Source organism: Vulpes vulpes, chromosome 14 (genome assembly GCF_048418805.1).
Source record: "Vulpes vulpes isolate BD-2025 chromosome 14, VulVul3, whole genome shotgun sequence".
Classification (NCBI taxonomy): domain Eukaryota; kingdom Metazoa; phylum Chordata; class Mammalia; order Carnivora; family Canidae; genus Vulpes; species Vulpes vulpes.
The window spans coordinates 88611568-88635980 of NC_132793.1; the positions used below are offsets into that span (position 1 = coordinate 88611568).

General features: G+C 41.4%; 1 protein-coding gene across 1 annotated transcript in view; it reads left to right on the plus strand.

The window, feature by feature from the left end:
• The window catches only part of CERS3 (ceramide synthase 3), a 110046-nt gene that overhangs the window by 80132 nt on the left and 5501 nt on the right, over nt 1–24413 (plus strand). The window lies entirely within an intron of this gene.

Below are 24413 nucleotides of genomic sequence, written 5' to 3' on the forward strand. Positions count from 1 at the left end.
GTTTTAATTAAAGATCTTTCAAGGTGGAAGTTACAGTGGGCTCATTTTCAAGTGCTACTATCCTTGTCTGACACCACGCTCTTCATCAGAGGGAATGACTTATATTTAACAGGTACGCTGGTAATTTATCTGATAAGTTCATGTTCTGATCAACTGTCGGATTAATTCATTTTCATCCTGTAAGTAAATGTGTCTCAAAGACTGTTCAAGAGGGACTCCTGGGTGGGTCAGTGGTTGAGCGTTTGCCTTTGACTTAGGTTGTGGTCTGGAGGTCCCAGGATCGAATCCCACATGGGGTTCCCCGTGGGGAGCCTGCTTCTCCCTCTGCCTGTGTCTCTGCCTCTCTCTCTCTCTCTGTGACTATCATAAAAAAAAAGAAAAGAGTTGACAAGTGAAATGGACAGCGATAACAACCTCTGGGTTTTCTACTGTCTCCTAGCTTCTAGAGATAGAAGTATAGGTAGTAGGCTACATCTGGATTAACCTCAAATCAAATTCTGAAATTAGTTTTACTAAATGACTGACTCAAGCTTGTTTTCTTGGGAACAAACTCTTTCCCTTAAAGTTGGAGTGCTAAGAAAAAAAAAAAACTTTCATCAAATGGTTCTAGTTTATTAAGGTTCTAAATAGTTTTCTGTGACCTCTGCATAAGTTACTTTACCTCTGAGTGACTCAAAGTTGAAGTGACCAAGATAAAGTGAAAAAGTTGAGCAGTGAGACCATTTGCACAGCCAGGGCTTAGAGGGAAGGAAGGGCCCTGAACTGAGCCTGTTTCACCTGTGCCTCAAGCCTTCCTGGAGCGCCCATCCCTAGGCAGAAACCGTTCCCTTAATCACTGGTGAGTGACAATAATTACAGGCTGGAAGGGAGCCAGGCCAGACAAAACTTAGAGACCAGAAGATATACTCATTGTTTGGTTTCATCATGGTGTTCATATTTCTGATCTCTAATGGGTTGTACTAGGCCTGATTAAAAACCCAGTGGGTTGGGGAGCCGTGGACAGGAATTCCCAATTTCTCATGCTGTGCTTTGGAAAAGCTGTTTCCAATTGCAATTTGACAGCAGTAGTGGAGGCCCCCACAGCTCTAATCCCTGCAGTTCGTATGACTTCAGCTGGCTTGCATGTGCACTCTGTTTTCCATAGCAGTGGCAAAACTGGCTGTGAAATCAGCTTAGTCCTCCAAAGCCGTAAAGCTGCCTTTTAAAGAATGCTATTTGAAGGCACCGTTGCATTGCAAAGGGGAGGAGACAGATAAAGGCAGGAGTGGACATTCTTAGAGGAACAACTAACAAGTGAATTTTCAACTATATTTAATAACTACTTAACATTTAATAGATATACCTCAATTGTTACAAAGGGGACTAATTCTTGGGTATTTATTTATTAATTTTTTAAAGATTTTATTTATTCACGAATGAGAGAGAGAGAGAGAGAGAGAGAGGCAGAGACACAGGCAGAGGGAGAAGCAGGCTCCCTGCAGGGAACCTGATATGGGAACTCCATCCTGGGTCTCCAGGATCACAACCTAGGATGAAGGCAGCGCTAAACCGGTGAGCCACCCGGGATGCCCAATTCTTGGATATTTAAAAAATGGAATTGCAGAAGCTCTTCAAATGTCTTTTAAATCTTATAAAAGAGATTGGGAATTTGCTTAAGTTCCTTATGCCTGGTAGGCCCAAAACTACTTAAGTAGTTTTGAATATGCAAATAAATACATAATTCCGGGAAACAAATCACACTGGGGTAGAAAGTTACAAAGTTGTTTATTAATCTTTTTTCTGGTCTCCATGGATTTGTATGGTAGACTGGAAAGACAAAAGTGAAGGGCACCTGGGTAGCTTAGTGGTTGAGTGTCTACCTTTGGCTCAGGGAGTGATCCCCGGGTCCTGGGATCCAATCCCGCATCGAACTCCCCACAGGGAGCCTACTTCTCCCTCTGCCTGTGTCTCTGCCTCTCTCTCTCTCTGTGTCTCTCATAAATAAATAAAATATTTTTAAAAAAGACAAAAGTGATTATGCATCTTAAAAATAGCGATTTTTGAAATATCCACACCTTATTTTCCCTAAACAGTGGAGGCACTGCATGCATATGGCCTTCTACCACTTGCTTCTGCTGTCTAATACCTACACATAACCATATCACTGTAATTTCAGGACTCTGACATATACAGACCATGGTTAGTAAGCATGGTGCTGCTGGAGAACAAGACTTGGCACTGAAACTTAGCTGGTTCCTGTAAAAATGGGGTTTTTTTGAGGAACTACCAGCCCACACATCACATCGGGAAGTATGACAGGCCTATATAGTGGTCTTATCATTCTCTTTGCAAACATGAGAAGTGCTTTTAGAAGAAATTAGAAGGAGGGTGGCATGCTCTCATTCAATATTACTCAAGAGAATTTGATCATCCCTACACTTTTATTTTCTTCTTTCTAAATATCACACTGGGTGCCGGCCAACTCAAGCATGTCTCTTTGACATCTTAGGCTGGTGCACAGCCAAGACACAGAGGGCGGAGCTGAGCGTGCAGCTATTACGGCGAGGACAGAGCAACTAGCCCCTGGCAACCTGCCCCAGCCATCTGCTCCCAATAGGCAGTGTCTCTTAAGTTCATAGGTGACACTCTACATATGCTGAACTCTTTTAGTTAAAGCAAGGGCCCTTCTCATAAATAGGAGAAATCTGAGGCCTCAACCAAACTTGCACAGTAAGTTTGTGGCAAAGCCAAGACTAGAACATGAGTCTCTTTACTGCTAATACTTCGCCTTTCTAATTACTGTGGATTTGAAATAACCAGAAAATTAATTGAAAAAGCTGGCACAGAGTAAGAAAAAGTACATAAACAACCTGAATAATCAGGAAAATGGAATAAAACACAGCATAAATCCTAAAACTTGTTTCCGAGCTTTCTAAAAACGTAAGAAAACATTTTGTAATTTGTGTGTGTGTGTGTGTGTGTTTCAAATCACTTCCTAGTAAAGCAAGTCAGGAATAGCTGAGTACGGGCTTTCCTGTTTGCTGGCTGTGTGATCTGAGGCATATTAGTTTCATTTATTGCCTCAGTTTCTCTACTTGTGAAATGGGGATGATGATCTTAACACCTGCCTTCTAGGATAAAGCCCTCAGAACAATGCCTGGCACATAGCAAGCACATAGCAAGCACATGAGAAGGTTAGCTGCCATTACCATTATTCCTATTGATTCAGGTTCTTTGTGGCAAGTCACAGAGAGGCTGTGACTTCCCAGTGGCCTGGCAGTTGGTCAAGCCCTCCCTCCCTTCTGCTTCGATATGCTGCAGCTGAGTCAGGTGTCAGTCAAAGGGCGCCCATGACCATTTGCTAAGTTGTCTTCAGGGAAGTGGGATTTGGGATTCGTGACTCACATGCTGACGATCCGTTTTGACACGATCTCTCAGATATCCGTATGTTAGGGAAAAAATACAAAATCTGTAACATCCAGCAAATCTCCACCTCTCTTGTCAGTAGTTAATAGTGGATTTAAAAACTGCCCTTTGCTAAACAGGAGATAAAGATATCACAAAGGCTGGTGGTTAAAATAAAGTATTACAAAAATGCTATTGGTTTAGGGCACCTGGGTGGCTCAGTCGGTTAAGCATATGACCCTTGGTTTCAGCTTCAGGTCTGATCTCAGGGTCTTGAGATGGAGCTCTATGCAGGGCTTGCACTCAGCAGGGAGTCTGATGGTCTCTTTCCCTCCCCTTCCACTCCTCCCCCTCACTCACTTACACACATGTTTGGTCTCACTTTCTCTCTCTCTAAAATAAATAAAATCTTTTTAAAAAATGTCATCAGTTTATATTTCCATATTTATGAATGTTTATGTAGGTTAATTGCTTTAACAATCTATTGAAGAAAGGACAGTGGAGTTTATAAACTTGTAGAAAGTAACTGTGCAAAGTTGCTTGGCTTAAAGAATTTCAGGTTTGACTATTCTTCTATACTGTACATTTGGCTGTGCCACAAAACAGACTTTCAGAACTGGGAGAGACCACTAAATATCCACCAGGACAGCATGCCCCCGCCAAGGCCTTCCTACCACAGTGTACCACTCACTTGTACAGAAAACTGTGCTATTTTTCTAGGGGAAGAGAGGCCAGGTGAGAAAAGAAGTTAAATGACTTACTCAAGGTCATACAGAGTCATGCACACAAAGCCCAAGGCTTCACAGCCTATGTTGCTAATGCTCTGCTCATCTGCCTCCCTAGTAGCTCTGTGTTTGTGAACATATGTCCTTCAAACATGAGTGATATGTATTTAATGTGTGTTTATATGTGTTTCTATGTGTGTGCCTTTAGCCTGATGTAGGCTCAGCTTTCATGAACACCATCTTTTGTTCCCTGTTCAGTGAATTTTAATAAATGTATAAACCATGCAGCCATTACTCTATTAAAATATAGAACAGGACTGCCTAGATGGCTCAGTTGGTTAAGTGCCTGCCTTTGGCTCAGATCATGAACTTATGGTCCTGGGATCAAGCCCCATGTTGGGCTCCCTGTTCAGCAGGGAATCTGCTTGTCCCTCTCCTGCTGCCCCGCTGCCCCTCTCCCCTTCATGCTCTCTTCCTTTCTCAAATAAATCAATAAAATCTAAATAAAACATAGAACATTTCCATGACCCTATACAATTCTTTGTGCCACTTCTGATCATCCCCCATTCCCACATGGGCAATCACTGTTCTTATTACTCTCCCCATAGATTAATTTCAACTTTCTTTTTTTTTATATTTCTTTATTTATTTTAGTGAGAGAGTGAGAGCAGGCAGGGGGTGCAGTTGGAGGAGCAGAGGGAGAGGGAGAGAGTATTAAGTAGACTCCACGCTGAGCAGGGAGCCCAACATGGGGTTCGATCTCACGGCCCTGAGAGCACTGCTGGAGCCAAATGCTTAACTGACTGTGCCCAGACACACCTCGACTTTCTTAAACCTTATATACCTGGGATCACACAGCGTGCGTTCTTTCACTATAAACTTCATAACCTTATCATGACTTTGCCCAGTTACCTTTGTCACCGTTACCTTACCAGTCATTCATGAATTCCAGCTCTTCAGAGAAAGCACTCTAGAAAATCTCCCTAGGGCTATCCCCATTAGGGGATTCTGTGGCTTGAAACAGTCATATATCTGAGTTTTTATAAACATGAAGGTGTGAGACTATTTCAAGAAGTCAAAGTAGAACCAGCAACCATCTGCATGGCTCTGAGATAATAACAGAAGGAAAACGTATCGTCAGCAAAAGGCCTGTGAGCAAACTGGCCTCTTTCCAGCTGCCAGCCTCCAGCAGAATTCCTGTTGCCCTGGACCAGGCAACAGACCCCCAGGCAACAGACCTCCAGGCACAACCAGGGCTCCTAGATAAATGAGCGGGAGAAGACCCAACCCCACACTCACATCATGAGATGGAAGCAACTCAGAATGGAAAGAGGGGTTCACCTGCCCAATGGGGAAGTGGGAGAAGCTCAGTGGGGACAGAAGAGCTTCCTCCGGTTGTGTGAATCCAGACCCGAACCCATGCTGTGAGCTTTTTATTTTATTTTATTTTATTTTATTTATTTATTTATTTATTTATTTATTTATTTATTTATTTATTTATTTTTTGCTGTGAGCTTTTTAGTGAATATCTGTTTCTCTACAACAGGATAGTATAGCATTATCCAGGCTTTTTTTTTTTTTTTTTTTTTTTGACATATGAGGTTGTTCAGTAGCCTTTCCCAAGCTATTTGGAAATTCTTCTAGTATTTTGTTCCAAATTGTGTCTTCTTTCTATTAAGATGGTTTCTGAGGTTGCCTGTGCCCAGGTGCTGTGACACCTCTTCTTGCTGCTGATGAAAAAGAGCATGACTTTTCACCTCTTCATTCCAGGCACTTGGGCCTCTGAAAAATAATAATAATATTTGTGTTTTTAAATAAGTCAAACAAGGTTTTATTTCAGTTCTCTTCAATCCATCCTCCATCCTTTGGAACCAGGCATAGGCAGGGGCTGAATGCCAGCAGCCGAGGGAGGACTGTTATCTCTAGCTTTCAGCTGCTGGGTGTCTGTTCAAAAGTGGCAAATCCCACTTCCCTGCAATTGCCTGTGAATTTTTAATTATATGAATGATTTTCCATACTTACTTTATCATGTATTAGCTCCTTTTATGGATACTTCTAAATTTCTTGTCTTATGTGTTTCCTAACACTGGTTTTGAGAATACTAGTTCATTGGAGGTATCAGACTAAGTCAGGTCTTTTGATGGGCAGGAAGGCAGCTGAAGCTGTTGTGAAAGGAAGGGATTTTTTTCAAAGGAGAGTTGTCCAGTAAAGGCATCTTTGAGGATAGCAGTGAGCACTCAAATCCTGCCCTTTTTTCCCACGGTCTCAAGTGTTCACCCTGATGTTGCCTTGAGCCACTGGTTATATCTTGCTGAAGTTGAAAAGGAGATGAGGGTTGGGCGAAGATCCAAGTAAAAAGAGGTAAAAGATCTCTCATACTGACATCTCTCGTACTTGATTTTTAAAATCATTGCGCGAAAACCTTGGGGGTGCCTGGGTGGTTCAGTCGAAGCCTTAGACTCTTGATTTCAGCTCAGATCATGATCTCAGGGTTGTGAGATCGAGCCCCACATCAGGCTCCTCGCTGGGAGTGAAGCTTGCTTTTTAAATCTTTTTAAAAAAAGATTTTATTTATTTATTCATGAGAGACAGAGAGAGAGAGAGAGAGGCAGAGACACAGGCAGAGGGAGAAGCAGGCTCCACTCAGGGAGCCCGACGTGGGACTCAATCCCCGGTCCCCAGGATCACACCCTGGGCTGTAAGCAGCACTAAACCACTGCGCCACCGGGGCCACCCTGAAGCTTGCTTAAGATTGTCTCTCTCCCCTTCCCTCTGCCCCTCTCCTCCTCACATGCACACGCTCTCTCTCTCTCTCTCAAATAAATAAATAAATAAACAAACAAACAAATAAATAAATAAATATCATTTCACAAAAATAGAATTGAATTTTATATGTTCCTGAAAGGAACAGATATTCTCCATGTTATTAGTAGTGAAACAGATGCACGCACAGGCACATTAACCCATGTGCACAGCACACACAGATGTCTCTCTTTTTTAAAGAGTTTATTCATTTACTCTGTGAGAGACACACAAAGAGAGGCAGAGACACAGGCAGAGGGAGAAGCAGGCTCCCCGCAAGGAGCCTGATGTGGAACTCGATCCCAGGACCCCTGGATAATGCCCTGAGCCAAAGGCAGATGCTCAACCACTGAGCCACCCAGGCATCCCTCCCTTTATCAATTGTGAGTGTGTGTGTGCATGCGCACAAGAGGATTTAAGGGGTACCCTAGAGGTCCACATTTGTGAGGGGGTGAAGGAGGCTGGGGCAGAGGGAGAAGTAAAACTGTGGTGCATTTATAACAAAGTCCTCAGCCAGCCCAGCAGAGACCTAGAGCTGGGTGGCCCTTCAGGGGTTTCCAGTTGTGGCAAAGGGGCTGGACCTCTGTACCCTGACATGAGTGTGTCACAGGATGCAGCTGCCCTCTGGGAAGGGGGTGTAACTCTGAGTGAGGCAGCTCCCTTCAACCAAGGATAGGACCAGAGAAGGCCTCCCAGGGCTGGGGGATCTGAGCCGTGGTCCTGAAGGGCCTCCCATCTCTGCCTGACTGATCCGGGACCTGACACCTGTCCCCACAAGGAGTCTGCGTGTCCCTGTGTAGGGAGCAGACTAGGCAACAGAGGGCACAGACTCCAAGTGCTTAGCCATGAGGCCTTGGGGAAATCATTTATTTATTCTTTACCCTTGGTTTTCTCATTGGGGTCAATAGCTGCCCTACTCCCTTACAGTGTTGGGGGAAGGATAACATGCTAATGTGAACAGGATGGTTCTCTAACCATTGAACTAAATATTCCGCAATATTCCACAGTCTCCCTAGTTGGTCTCTGTTCCAGTTATTTCCTGCTCCCCCCTCACGCCCAAGACATGGTTTCTCTTATGCCACAAGTTCTGAGCTGTAGGAAATGGGTCACTGAGCCACAGCCCTACCAGGAGGCACTGAAACAGGTTGCTGAGGTGTCTGGGGAGAAGTCGGCCACCTTCTGGTTCCTGGAGAGGGCAGGTGGGGAGGCTGCTGTAGCTTGAGCCCCCAGCCTCTACTCTGGCCCCGGGGGTTCCAGGTCAGGCCGGGCCTTCCAGAGAGGTTTCAGAAAGTCACTGGGGGCCAGGCACTGGAGGTGACACATCTAGAGCGCTGGGTACCTCCCCTGTTTGCTCTGAGTCACCCGTGGAGAAGGTGGCCCCCCTGGCTCCCAGTGTCTCCAGGCGGCCCCAGCCCACAGACCTGCCTTCCTTCCCCATGGGTGAGCTGCATGTATTCTGGAGGCATCTATGCCACCAGCAGGCCTGGCTCTGTCTCAGGGTCCTCCGGCAATAGCACTGGTGACCTTTGGAGCCAAGTGACTGCTTTGGGAGCTGTCCTGTGTGCTGCAGAAGTGTGGCAGCGTCCCTGGCTCTCCCCAATCCCAGAGGCTAGTAGCCATCCCGCCCCTGGTGGTGAGAACTGGAAACATCTGGAGATGTTCTCGGGAAAAGCAGGGCCCCCGGGTTGAGACTCACCACCTATCAGTACCTACCTCCATTTCCCTCTCTGTAGAGATAATTTGTGTCTTTTTGTGTCCAGCACAGACACAGAATTGCTTATAGGTTGCTTTTTGCAAAAGCTTCATTTTGTTGCAAGATTTATTTACTCCTGTCCTTTGTGCTATTGTTGTCGTGCATTTTAATAAAATACGATAATATATATCATAAATTTAGATATAAAATATACAACTGTATACAAATATTAATTATATGTATTCTAAAAGCCATATATATTGCTATTTTATTTTGCTTTAAACATTCAATTATTTTCTACAGTGATAAAACATGTTGGTGTTTTATATATTTCCCTTTATTTTTATCATTTCTTGCTCTCTATATCCCTCTGTATAAATATTATTTGTCTGGTATCTCTTGCTCTCTCTCTTTTCTTTTCCCTTCACAAAGACCCTCATTTCTTTTAGTGCAGGTATGCTGGTGATTAATTCTCTCAGGGTTTCTTTTTTTTTTCTTTTTTTCTCCTTTACTTAATAAATATATTTTTACTGGGTTTAGATGATTGGGGGGGTTGTTTGTTTTTCTGGGTTTTTTGTTTGTTTTTCTCCCTGCTCCATTTTCTTCTGGCTTTCTGGAAAGATGTCTGTTTTATCTATGTTACTCTAAATGAATATGTTTTTGTATTTTGGCCCTTTTAAAATTGTTCTCATTAGCACTGGTTTTCAGCAATTTGACCATGATGTATCTTGATAAGATTTTTTTTTATGTCCATTCTGCTTAGAGTTTGTTGAGCTTCTTGAGCCTGTAGGTTTCTAGATAAGATAAAATTCAGATTTCAACAAATTTTTCATAATTTCTTCTCTCATTCCTTATCTGTCTTCTTCTTCTGAGACCTCAATTACCATTTCGTTGGACCACAAGTCAATGATATTTTACTCATTTTCAGTCTTTTCATTTCCCTTCTATGCTTCATTTTTTAAAATATTTATTTATTTATTTGAGAGAGAGAGTGCACGCATGAGCAGGGGAAGGACCAGGGGAGAGGGATAGAATCTCCAGCAGACTCCCCACTGAGGACAGAGCCCAACACAGGGCTCAATCTCCGGACCCTGAGATCACCACCTGAGCTGAAGTCAACAGTCAAACATAACCGACTGAGCCACCCAGGCATCCCCTTTCTATGTTTCATTTTGATTAATTACTATTGCTATGTCTTCACAATCTTTAATTTTTTTCTTTTGTGATGTCTGATCAGAGTTAATCCCATCTAGTTAGTGTGTTTTTTTTTTTTAATTTCAGAGATTGTATTGTTTATCTCTATAAATTACATATTAGTCTTTTCTTGGTATCTTCCTTTTTTCTTAGTATGTTTGTGTTTTTCTCTACGTCCTTGAATATATGGAGGATATTTATAATAGCTATTTTAACATCTTTGTTTGCTAATTCCATCATCTCTCATAATCTTGGGTCTGTTTCTCTCTTCATTGAATTTTGTCTTGGCTATATGCCATATTTTCCAACTTCTTTGCAAATCTGGTAATTTTTTATTAGATGCCAGATATTTTGAATTTTATATTATTGCATGCTGGATTTTGTTGTAGTCCTTTTAGATAGTGGTTTTTGTTTGTTGTTGTTTTGAATAGTGTTTTTTTTTTAATGTGGTACAACTAGTGTATTTTATTTTTATACACAATCAAGGTGCTTGCAATGAGTTTGATCCTTTCAAAGGCTTGTTTTCAAGCTTTGTTAGGGTGAGCCCGGAATAGCCTTTGGTCAATGGCAATTAAGTGAAGTCCTTCCTAGCATTCTCCCTGATGTCCATATACTCAGAGCTCCTGTCACTCCGGCTGGTGAGAAGACAGCAAGCTGCCAATACAGTATGAGCTCCTGGGGTTGTTTTGCCAACTTTTTCTGGTGATTCTTTCCCTGGCCTTTGGTAGTTTCCTGACACACTTGCCCGGGTCAGGACTCAGTCAAAGACTGAAGGGAATTCCATGAAGATCTCTGGAGCTCTCTTTCTGCAGGTCTCCCTTCTCTCCAGCATTCTGTCCCACGAATACCAGCTTCACTTTGGTGAACTCCAACTTCTGTTTCCTCAACTCAGTGGTACCACTGCGCTCTGTGTGGGTTCTTCACTGGGGTTCAGTTTAGAAATGGTGAGATGGTTTGCTAGGACAGTTGCAGGGCTCCCCTCCTTCATTTTCCTTTTCTCAGGAATCACGATCCTGAGATTGAACAGTGTCTAAAAACTATTGTTTGGTTGGGTATATATATATATATATTTATATTTTATCCCACTTCCTAGTTCTTTAACATGCTAGGATAATCTAATCCCTGTTTTTCCATCCTGGCCAGAAGCAGTTGTCACTGCCAGAAGCAGTATTTTATTTTCTAAATAGCAATAGTTTATACACTTCCTGAGAGAGCCGGTTTAATTTTCACACAAGTATAACTGTTAGATTTTTCTTTCTTTTTTCCTGATCTTTCCCTCTAGGTCAATGCTACCTAATAAAAATATAATGTGAGCCACATATATAATTTTAGGTTATCTAGTAATGTCACTTAAAAACTTGTAAGAAATGGGTGACATTAATTTTAGTAATATATTTAACACAATAGAAGCAAAATATTATCATTTCAATTTTGCCTATTTTTCCCGATATGTATTTTAATCAGGGGAGGATTATAATCCTATTTAAGGTTAATATGATGATTCAGCAATCAGTACAAAACATTATTAATGAGATTCATTCATTCCTTTTTTCATGCTAAGTCTTTGAAATCCAGTATGGATTTTACACTTACAGCACATCTCAGTTTGGACTGACTACATTTCAAATGCTAAATGCCACATGTGGTAAGTACCTACCACATTGCATGTTGTAGCTCCTGATGCTAGATAGCAAGTGTACTTCTCTTCCCCCACATGTGGGTCAGGTGGTAGGATCTGTTCTCACATGGGATCTGTTTTCATGGAGTTCCTGATGTTGTACTCAATTGTAACATGCTGGCTCTTCCCACTACCCTTCCTCTTCCACTCAAGAAAGGCTTCCAGTTTTTGAACAAGGGAGGATGATAGCCAACCTATTGTCTTATTTCTCTTCTGCAACATCCTTACTTTTCTTCTTTCCCTTCATTGCTTATATCAAAGTACCACATCTTTAAATACCTGACTCTTCCCAAAAGATGCAGCTTCCTATCTGGCACACTTTGGGGCCTCTTTTCTTTAGCAAAGGCTAAAAACTACCAGGTCCCAACCTGTGCATTTATGTTTTCCTTCTCTCTTTATGGAGGTGATTTTGTCTGTGCTTCTTCTAAGTCAACACACTCATCCTGCTTGTTTTTCCAACATTGCCTTCTTTGCTTTCCCAGACACAAGATAGAGGGCTGTGGGAGCTCATTAGAATCTGTATATATATTTTCTTCTTCTTATAGATAATCTGAACAGTGATCTCTGTTCCTCAGGAAAATTGAGGGCGTTTGATTCTGTGTTTGTTTTTAGAGACTGAAGGAAGAATGTGGATTCAGGCTACCATTTTTCTTCAAACCCAGAAGTCTTCAAGTAAATCATTTGCAAACTTAAGGGTTTAAAATATTTTTAATAGTAGATTTCTTCGTGGCACCTGGGTGGCTCAGTCCATTAGGCATCTGCCTTTGGCTTGGGTCATGATATCAGGGTGCTAGGATAGAGCCCTACATTGGGCTCCCTTCCCAGTGGGGAGCCTGCTTCTCCCTCTCCCTCTGACACTCCCCCCCCCCCAGCTCTTGCTCTCTCTCTCACTCTGCTGTCTCTGTCTCTGTCTCTCTGTCTCTCAAATAAATAAATAAAATATTTTAAAAAATAATAGACTTCTTCCTAATTCTCATAAGTAATCCTGATGATGTCTCACTATGGAAGCTGCATACAACAGTACAGCACCACATGGTAGCCCTTAGATACCAACTGTATGCCCAGCCACCACCCCCATGGCTCTGTGGGTTAAACATCTCCAGCTCTTTCAACCATACCTTGTCCTAAGGTATACTGTTGAGTCTTTTCACCTACCTCTCTCATTTCATTTTACCCAGATTTTCCTTTAAATAAGCAGTAGTTTCTAGATATGGTCTAATACAAAAGCAGGTCTGATGTCTCTTTTTGTGAAAACTCTACTTCTGCTGACTCAGCCTAGTTTTGTTTTGAGTGGCTGGTAGTCACATTATACTCTTAACTCATACTGAGCTTAAAATTGATAACAACTTTTAGGTCTTTTTCACATGATCCAAGACACATTTCCTCCATTTGGGGATGGTGGTGATTTGTGTTGGAAGTTACATTCCTTCCTGTTAAACTTCACTTAATCAACCAATCATTTGAACCTTTTGCTTTACCAATGGGAAATCATGACATTTGATGAAAGATGCATAAACATTCCTGGGGACCTTTTGTCTAAACGGAATTCAGAAGTATTCTATATAAGCCAGCTCATGAAAAAAGTCATTATTATTTTGCCTGACATACATTTTCATCAGGTAAGGATTGTGATCACATGTAAAGCAAATATAGAATGAGTTATACTCTCACACCAACCAGAGGATCTCCCAGGATTCCCACTTTTTATTTAAAATCAACTGGTTACGCATTAGCTATGTTGATTACACCTGACTAGAATGGCCTGTAGAGCCTTAAAGAAAGATACTCATGGCCAGGTCCTAACTCAGATCAGTTAATCAGAATTTATGGAGACAGGACCCAGACATTGGAATTTTTGATAGGATACTTCCCCTGAAGTGTGTCATTCTGATCTGCCTTTCAGCTTGAGACCCACTAGAAATAGAGAAGACCACGTGTGTGTGTGTGTGTGTGTGTGTGTGTGTGTGTGTGTGTTCTCCACTACTGGACCAGCGTCCATGGATGGCTCTCCATTTCTTGGGTTTGCTTTCTAAAAAGCAGAGTTAGCTGCATTCTTTCCCACATGTGTGGAGTTTGTAGACCTGACCTCAACTAATACTCCCATCTTGCAAATTTTAACAAGAACAATAGATTTTCATGTGACATAGGTGTTAATGCTAAAAAGTCCTTACAAAAGAAAATTCAGACTGTTGAAACAAACACTTAGAGATCATTTCCTTTGTAGAAAACCAGAATTCTTTAAATAGTACATTTCTCTGGAGATGTAAAGGCATGACTCATTTTATAGGATGATTTACTAATTATTTTTAAACAACCATCTGTTATAGGAAGTGAGACATGCTGCTAATTTTCTATTGCCTTTCTGGACTAAAAGGACTCATGACATATAGATATTAAAGAAATAAAAAACAGTTGAAATCATGGAATTTTAAAACTGGAAAGATCCTTAGGCAACCCTTTGCTTCAACTTCTTTTTATAGAGAGAAGTAATCTAGGGAGGGGCTGTAGCCTAAGAAACAGCTTGCTAACCACAGTGGTCCCGGACTGTCAGCCCAGGCATCACCTAGAGCTGGTTAGAAATGTAGCAGCTCAGGTTCCACCAGAGACCTTCTGAATGAGAGTCTGTATTTTCATCAAGAACTCTAAGTGATTTATATGCATATTAAAGTTTGAGAAGCACTGGTCTAGAAAATTCAGAGCCAGGTGACTAAAGGGAAATGTCCATATGTAGCCAAGTTTGATAGAATTCAATTTAAATTTAATGTAACCTCTTTGAGAAAAGAGGAAAAACTCAATTGTTTTTTTCTGTGACCTTGTCAGCTTGGATAATAAGAACTAATATAACAAAAAGGAATGTATGCTGGTAGTAGTTCAGAAAATTGAACTCTCTGAATGCACTTCTTTTTCTTTTCATACAGTGAAAGCTAAAAGTTTGCTTTCAAAACAGCATAAAATGCTTATTATATTGTCCTTTGTTTCATTGCCAACTGTGGATTTAGATGTGGAGCCATTCAGAAAGCAGTGGGACATTATGAGTCATTCATGACCTCCTGGGCTTTTGACATTAATGTAGAACCACAGAATCCCAAGCACGGAATTTCCTTTTAAGGCATTTCAAAAACACAGCTCTATAATTTTTTTGAAACCATAACTGCTTATGTCTTCCCCAGAGGTGTACGGAAGTGCTGTGGCAGGGATTATTCCTTTATTTGAAATGAGCATTTTATCTTATTAGCATTACTATGCTTTTTCTTCATTGTCAACATTTGTTTTGTTTGGTAATCCTTGCAATCAGTTTTTAGGAATACGGACCAGGGCCAGATATATTGGCCCTCATTAACAGGGAAATCATGATTAATTGATAAAGATTTACATATTCTGGAATCTTAAAACATAAGAAAAAAAGTACACAAAAAAATAAAGCCCAAAGTGTAGATATTAGGGTATTAGGGTTTGACCTTAAGTTTATTGTTAGCACTCCCCACCTTTTTGGTAGAGATGAAAGTAGTTAAGTCATGTATGAATTGGGTGGTGCTGATTGTGTTACACACATAGTACAATGCAGGCTGATAGCTATGGTTGGAAGGATGTTCTCTGAAATACACAGCACAGAGAGGGGTTCTGATGTTGTATCATATGAGGATCAGTGGAAGGAAATGGGAATATTTAGCTTGAAGAGTATTTAACTGTCTTTAAATGTTCAAAAAATTGACCAATGTTTGAAGGAAGTACACAGACTCCTCTTGAACAATTATATAATTACTGGAGATGTACAGACAGGAATGTGCTTGTCTTTTGCTTGGGTTATCAAGAAAGGTATATATATATATCAGCATCAAAAGAAACTAGATCAGAGGAGCTTAAATGTCCCTTCCAAACCTGGAGGGCTTAAGGCATTGTTCTTTCTTATGTAATACCAATGCTCCCCCCTCCAATCCATGCCACTGGCACTTGTCCCCTGCGCTATGACCACAGCCTCCAGAGGCTCCACCTCTGGCCACTCTGAATTCCCTCCCACCACTTACACACAGCAATAGCAGATGCTGTTATATATACACCAGCTCCTCCATGAGAGGAGATGTTTTCTGAGTATAGAAACCTTGTCTGTTTTGGACACTGATATGCTCCCCATATCTCAAACAGTGCTGCACTATGGTTTCTGGTTGGACTTTAAGGTAAAACAGAACTCCCTTGACCTGTGAAATCACTAATCTGGTCCATGCTAACTCCCTGACTTCATCTTAGGACGTGCTATATCTTTCTTACTACGCTTCACCTGCATTGGCCTTTCTGATCCCTAAGCATGCCAAGACTTTCCCCCATCTCAGGCCCTTTGCACCTACTGTTTCTTCTTCTTGATACTGTTTCTTCTTGAAATGTTCTTTATTCTACTCTTCCCTCACCACCCCTTCAGGTTACAACCTTTGAGTTCCATTTCCTTAGCATGGCTTTCTAATGTCACCCCATCTAAGTGAGATCCCCAATTTACACATCGCAGTATTCTCTATTTCATAACATTTATAAATGTGTAGTTATATATTTATTGTTATGTGTTTGAGCTCTTGGGGTTTGGCTCTCACAGTAGACTATAAGCTATATGAAGATAAACACTATTATGTCCCTCATGCTTTTGCACAATGCATGGGGACTCAAGAAATATTTTTTTGAACCAGTGATTCTCCAGTGGGGTGATTTTGCCCTCCAGGGACATTTGGCAATCTCCAGAGATGCTTCTGATGTCACAATTGCATCTAGTGGATGAGACTAAGAATATGTACTGTTAACCCTCTTAAGTAAGTAGAACAGTCCTCACACAAAAATTGCCTGGTCTACCATGTCAAGAGGTCCCAGGCTGAGGTCCCTGGAATGAATGAATGAACTTCTTTCTCTTTTGGTTGATTCCACTTTGTGGTTGGTGTTGCTCTCAAATTATTCCTTGCTTTCTCACTTGCCAGTGTCATTCTATACAGAGGGAAGTTGGGTTATGTAGGAAGAGCCAAACACACCATTTCTTGAGAAGCCAAGCTCTGCATAATTAGCTGGGTAGCATTTCTTCAGATGTAAATATTGGCAGCTTAAAATTACTCAAGTGATGATTGCAAGTGGTTGCCAGCCATTTCCTTTTGAAATCAGGCAACTGCATTTGAAGAGTTCTGATGAATTGAGAGAATGAGATTGTGGCTTGTTGTTCAGTTGAAACTGGGAGAAGACAATGTTTAGAACACCACGACTTTCCAATTCCTTTGTGGTCATGTACAGAGCACAGTGGATGAGGGAGGGTTGACTGTGCCAAACAGTCATTCTTGGTTTGTTCTCATTCACTTAGTGACCCTTTTTCTTTCATCATTTCTTCACCTCTAAACCTCATTGAGTGTTGGGTCTAAGCAACAGAACCATTCATGTCCTGGAGGCAGCTAATTCTCACCTCCTACCCTTCACACACACCTTCCTCTCCCCTAGAATCAGAGAATCCAAGTTTGAGCCACACAACTTCCCAACTCTAGCTCAAGGCACCACACTGAGGAGGAAATCTTCCCAGGTTGCTAGGTATTGAAACATTTCTTTCAGCTCCTTTCAGCCCTTCCACACCTTCTTCCCCTCTGGGCATGGAGATACCGATGCTAGGACAGCAGGCTGGGAAAAACCGATGCAACTGTCCAAAGAAAGAGGAGCCTAAGGCTCTGGTAGCTGCTCCAAGAGTTGAAGGAATCAATGTCTCTGCATATTTTCAGCTTTCCCTGGCGTGCCAGTTGGGAAACTCCAGGGTAGGGTAGTTGCCACTGTACACTAGCTGCCCAGCAAGGGGCCATGATAATGTTCTGTATTCCCTTTTGGATGTGGGCTGATGGACTGAGATTGTCTAAGAACAAATCATATTTTGTCTCCCACTAGAAAAGCGCAGGGGAGAACTTTTTGTGCATTTTCCTTATTCAGAAATCTCGCCAACAATGGCAATGTGGTTCCTCTGAGCCAAGAAGATGGCACTGTCCCACAAGAACTATGAAGAGTCCTGCTACAGAGCACTCCAGGTCAGCAAGGGGCTCTGGGGACCCACACCTGTGCGCTGTGTCTCAGGAGGCGAGCCTGTGCAGCATAGCCTGGCTGACATCTGTGTTTCAGTGTTCTGACATCATAGGTGGTGGCTGGCCCGTGGGCCAAGCCAGCGCACAATCTAGATCCTGGCCACAGAGATTTGATGCAGTTTGGAAATTGTTGCAGACAAAAGCAGAAGTCTGTATCAAGGAGCCCCACTGAGTGTGTTGGGCTGGGAAGCAAGGTCTCCCATACAGGGCAGAGCTGAAGATTATCTCGAGGTTTTCACCTGGAGTAGCTGAATGAATGGAAGTGCCATTTGCTGGAATATTGAAGACTGGAGAAAAGTGGTGAAGAGGAGACTAGCATTTGATGGGACAGTTAGGCAGCTGAGAGGAGATTGTCTAGTTATTATCATTTGAAGTCAGGGAGAGGTCCACACTGGAGTGTAAATTTGGTAGTCATGGGGCACCTGGGTGCCTCAATCGATTGAGCATCCAACTCTTGGTTTCAGCTCAGGTCATGACTTCAGGGTCGTAAGATCAAGCCCTGCATCAGGTTCCTTGCTCAGCATACAGTCTGCCTGGGATTCTTTCTCTGCTTCTCTCTCTCTGCCCTTCCCCCAGATTCTTTCTTTCTTTCTTTCTTTCTTTCTTTCTTTCTTTCTTTCTTTCTTTCTTTCTCTCTCTCTCTCTCTTTCTCTCTCTCTCTCTCATAAGTAAATCTAAAAAAAATGTGGGAGTCACTTTCATTTAGGTCGGATTTAATGTTGTGGAGGTAGATTCATTCATTCATTCTCTCATCAAATAGACACAAGTGCCTACCGTGCGCTAGATGAAATCACCTAAGAGAAACTAGGAAGAAAGCTAGTATATCTCGGCACATCCCACCCCATCCCATTCCCCTCTCTCCCTCTCTCCATCTGCCAAGAGAACCACAGAAGCTACATCCTTCCACTCATGCTTTTATATACTTATTATGCTTGGGTTTAACCACAAACATTAGAGTATTGCTTTATTTTTAAACTTTACATGAATACTATGATCTAGTGTATATAATTGTGTGACTTGTTTTCTTCATTCATAACATTCACACCCATATGTGTAACTCTGTAGACCAATTCATTTAACTCCTGTATAGTATTCCACCAATCAGATATTCCACACTCTGTGTTTATCCTCCCATTTTCAGGAAATTCTACCATAAGCATTCTTATATCTGTCTCCTTGGGAACATATGTGAGAGTTTCTCGATAGGATTCCCAAGTTAAGTTTACTGGATGCTGCCAAATGATTCCTCAAGCCAAGTGTATGAAAGTTCCTCTTTCCCCACATCCTCACTAACTTTTGGTTTTATCAGACTTTTCAATATTTACATGTTGAAATATTTCATATTCAAATATTTTTGAATATTTACAAAATTCAATATTTGAAGAATGTGAGATTTTATCTCATGTTAGTTTGTGCTTTCCTGGTTACTGAGATTGAGCATTTTGTATAGTTTATTAGTCAGTAACGTTGCCTCCTCTGTGAATTGCCTCTTCATATCCTTGCCTGCTTTTCTGTGACATTGGACTTTTCCCCTTCTTACTGGAGTATATGAGTTCTTTGTTGGATGCTAATATTGAAAAAAACTTTAACATTTCAACTTTAATATACGTTTTCTGGGCTATATACTTTTTTTTGAGAGAGAGAGAGAGAGAAAGTGAGGGGTGGGGTATAGGGGGATGAGTGGGAAAGGCCGAGGGAGAAGGAGAGAGAGAATCTTAAGTAGACTCCAGGTCCAGTGAGGAGCCTGACGGGGCTTGATCTCACAACCCTGAGATCATGACCTGAGCTAAAATCAAGAGTTGTACCTTTAACAGACTAAACCACGCAGGTGCCCCTAGGCTATATATTTAATCCTCTGCCTTGCCTTGGTTATTTCTTAAGCATTGCTTACCTAAATCCTAGTGGTTTCTTTTTTTTTTTTTTTTTTCAAAATCATTTTGCATCTTTGCCTTGTTAGTGTTGTTAATAACATTTCCAAGCATGTAGTATTTAAAGCCATTTCCAAAGGACACAATATGTGGCAATTTGGAGAATGCACTAATTTTAATGGTTTTAATCCCCAAAGCAAATTACATTTATGAAATCCAATCATTTTTTACATCCATCACAATTTGATGATTACCACAGAGTCTGGTACATTTTAATTAATTTTTAGGTAATACAGAGAATATGAAAGAAAACTGAATTTTTATCAAGAGCCATGCAGGGTGATCTGAGCTCTGCTGCCACTAAGTTCTGTCAATCAGCTGGATGCGACACAGTCCTGTAGCTTTTATTTCACCTGCAAAATGAACATGTTTAACAAGAAATTCTCTGGAATCCACCTAGCTCTGAAATTGGCTTTTTCTCTTAGAAGCTCAATTTTAAAAACCTGTAAGCCTTAGCAAAATGAATCCATTTCTTAAGGAAATTAGGTAGATTGATAGCAGATTGATAAAATGAAAAAAAGCCATCAGTGGAAAACAGAATATACAGTTGATACTTATGCAATATGGGTTTGAGCAGTGCAGTTTTGTAAGTGTATTTTATCTTGCTTATAATTTTCTTAATATTTCTTTTCTCAAGCTTACTTTATTGTAAGAATACGGTATATAATACATATAACAAATAAAATACATGTTAGTCAAATGTCCATGTTACTGATAATGTTTCCAGTCAATAGGCTAATACTAGTAGTTAAATTTTTGGTGAGTCAAAAGTTATATGTGGATTTTTAACTGTGCAGGGGTCAGTGTCCCTAAGCCCCATGTTGTTCATGGATCATCTATATTCTAGTTTACACTGGTGAATTGGGGCAGTTTCAAAAGCACCTTTTGAGTCTGGCTCTGAAATTCAAAAGGAAACTTTCTGCGTATACAGCCCAGTCACAAAAATTGGAAATCGTGAACAAGCCAATCTTAGGTCATGTTTTCAGCACCTTGGATCCAAACTCCACAGAACCTAAAAGACTAGGTACTCCTTTGACTTATACTCAGGATTATAGGAGCAAGGGCTGTGGTCTTGGTCCTGGTCTTCTGTGTCCAAGAATTTGACACCAACCAAAGCCTTTAACAGACTAAACCATGTGATATTATAGGTTCAAGCATTTTTTTATGAGTTCCCCAAAAGAAAAGGAGAACTAGCAGAAGCTGGAAGTGTGTGCATTGCTTTCGCGGTATTCCAGTTCTTGGAGGCTTGAGTCTTTGAATGTGGGTCAGTTCAGCTGTATGCCTTCTCTCCTAGAACCTGCCCTTCAAAGGGGTGTTTTGACTTCAGCATAACTTTAATTAAAGAAGGCTGTTTTGATCCCCATTTCAAGGTTTCCTATTTCTCCCCATGTAGGGGAGGCTGATTGCCACAGTGACTGTTATTCCAACCGATCCTCTGAACACATATCTTCTCTGCCCTCTTGGAGTGCCAGACAGATAACATTTGCCAATATTGATGCTTTTAGTGATGTGGGGGCTCCAAAGCCCGGTTACAACTTGTGACGAGGTCTCTCCTACCTGAATAACTTGTTCTTCATTCTTTTCACTAAAGGTTGTTGCCAGGTGAGAAGGGGCCTGTTAAAAGACTTTGCAAAAACATTATATTCATCCACTGCAATTGTGGAATGAATAATATCACGAATAATATGTTCTAGAGGGCCCCGATCATATCTGGGAAAAGTTCACTTGCATGCTAGATATCTTTGCTAATTCTAGAAGAACGTTATCTAGAAGAATGTTATTACTTGTCAAATAGTAATGTGTTCTCTGTAATGGCAGCTGCTGAAATCTTCACTGAGGGGAGGCTCAGTTGGGCAGATCATGGTAAACAGGTGAGCTTTGATTTGCTTTGACAAGTGTGAGAACTGAGCCAAATAAATAGCTACAGCCCTTTGGCTGCTGAAGCCCAGATCCAATTCACTCTTCAAAGAAGGTTCTGGATCCTTCTTTATGCCTGCATTTTCTTTGGCCTTTAACAATTTGTAGGAGGGTTTAGGTCAACATTTGGTAGACAAGTTCTAGCAGCCCAGTGACAATTAAAAGTGGGGAAGGAGCAGGGCTGGTGTTCAGAGAACAGTCTGAGGGAAGGGCATTGCAAGAAAAGAAACTGGCTGATTCCAAGAGAGGGACTCACTGCTGCTGTGGAAGCAAAGTCTTGGCACTCCATCAAAGCAGACAGGTAGTGTTCCAGAAAACATGGTGGCTTGACCTTTAGCAAGTATTTAATTCTTTGTTCCACTAGAGCAAGCTTGACTTGTTTTTGATTTCTGTTAAGTGTTGTCATTACTGGGAAAGGCTTGGAGTTGTGAAAAGGTGCTTTGCAGGATGTGGATTATGGCTCATATCATAAACTTGTCTGATTTGGGCTATGTAAAAAAGCCTCATTTTTTTCTGGCATACCCAAAGCCAACATTTTTCAAACTGTGGGTGGCAGATCAGTAGGTCACCAGTCAGTTTCCAACCATCATTGTTGCAATGACACAGAACAAAATAAAATATGTTGGTATTTGTTTCACATAGTAAAAATAAGTAATTAGGGATTATTTTCATTATTTCAGATTGTATGCTTCAAAGTCAGTCCTGCTGTTTCCAAGGGCAGAGTCAAAACAGGGTGAGGTGCTGGTGCTCTGCTCATCAGGAAGGGAGAGGGAGCTTTCTTATATGGAGAACTGACCTCAAACAGAACTGAGTGTCTGCCTCCTGGGTGCCCTGTCTCAAGTGTTTGTGCAAATGACTCCAGTAGGGGTCTGTAAAGCACTGTGGTTCAGTTTCTAAGCTTAGAGTAGGATTCTCCTCCTGTTTGCCTTTCTTAGCTGGGTGGACTCGTAAGGCTGAGCTCTGAGCTTCCATTTCCTCTCTTTTAAAATAAAGAGAGTGGCTCCTGTGTCCTAGGGTTACTGCGAGGAGGGAATGTTATTATTCATACTAACTCCTTAGGCTAGCGCCCAGCATGTGGATATGTATAATATGAGTGTCTACAGCAGCTTTATCCACAATTGCCCAAACTTGGAAGCAACCAAGATGTCCTCCAGTAGGTGAATATACACATAAACTGTGTTGCCTCCAGACAATGGAATATTCTTTATCAATAAAAAGAAATGAACTCATAAGCCATGAAAAGACATGGAGGAAACTTAATACATATAACTAAGTGAGAGACTTAGAAGACCATATACTCGGATTCTCTACAATTGCAACCATATGACATTCTGGAGAAGACAAAGCTATGAGACAGTAAAAAGATCAGTGGTCACCAGGGGCTGGGAGAGAGGGAAGGGTGAATAGGTAGACCACTGAGAATTTTTAGAGCAATGAAAAAAAATCCCTTTAAAGTTTTCATTGCTGTTATGGTTTTATTATAGATGGCACATTGAATATAATATGAGGTTTTATCAATATAATATGAGGTTTTATCAATATTTGAATACCATGCAATTTCCAATTTACATTATGTAAGCTTGCGTGATGTGTAACCACCTACATGTCCATCTAACGAAGTCTTACTATCTGAAAATCCTTTCTGAGCTGGATCCATCATCTAGGGCCATGGTTCTTAATCCTGTCAGATCCATGCCGCCTTCACTAGCCTGAAATTAAATTCCTGGGTGGTATAACCGAACTATAATCACAATTTCAAAAAGCAATAGAATGCCACAATTGTAGTAGACAAGGAATATAATGAAAGGCATTTCTGATAAGATCTCCATTTCACGTGTTAATACGTGTGCAAGATCACATTCAGGAACATACTGAGGTTGACAGATGCTGTGCTTGCTTGTGTGGAGACTCCACATAACCGGGCCAGCTGTAAGCACAGACCGACACAGCTATTTTGTACTGGGGATGCAATTGCCACTGGTATTATTGTCTGTCATCTGTGATGATTTCCTGAAATTGTGAAGCTCCGAACAAAACAAGGGGTGGCCTTCCTTTGAATTGTTTACGTAGCTGCATTCCTGGAAAATTGAGACTATATTAAAACCAGGCAAGAATTACTGTGCTTGAATGTAAAATAGCATTAGGTTCCAGGCTTGGATAGTCATAAACAGGGTTTCACTTACACAGAGGTCCAGCAGGACACTGGGATGTCATGCATGCTATGGCATGGCCAATATCCCTAGCCACTGATTCCTGAAAGTTAGTAATGCTCCCCAACTTTTATGACCATTAGATGCCATTAATTACTGGAAGGCTGCATATGGTCCAGGACCCTTTCCTAGAGGTGAAGGTGTGGAGATGTGGCTTGGCATGATGGGGAGCATCCTTGAGGGCCAGTTTATGTCTCAGTTGAAGAAGTTCCTTAAGTTCTGGAGAGACAGGCCAATAGATACTAGTCTGTTTTTCTGGAGATGAATTACTTTCTTTGTTCTGACTCAAATTACCCCCTTGTTCCCTAACAAAAATCTTTGGAAGAAGAAAAAAGAGACCCAAAGGGCATGGTCCATGAAAGCAGTCGTCAGCCAACCATGGCCGCTCCCTGAAGGACCCCATCTGACTTTCTCCATTACATGTTAGCTCTTGAGACACCAAGTTGATTCCTCAACGTTTACAGTGAGCTTTGTTGATTTTGAGACCCTTTCTGTGTTGTTGTGGAGAAGAGCAAATCGTACAGAGACAAGCCTGTGACATTACATTTCTGGGGTTAAGGCAGCAGTGCGTGTGTATGTTGGGTTTTTCAAGAGCCATGTTTGGCATCAAGATTGTACACAGAGGAGGTGTTTGGTTACATATACCCGGAGGTGGTCAGGTTTGGTCTGTAGGTCACAGAAGGAGAAAGTAACTCATCTGGCTTTGGCTGACATCTTAAAAGATGGGTTGTCAAGAACCAGTCTCCATCCTCCATGTATACAGATCTTATACATGCTTTGTTAGATTTATACCTAAGCA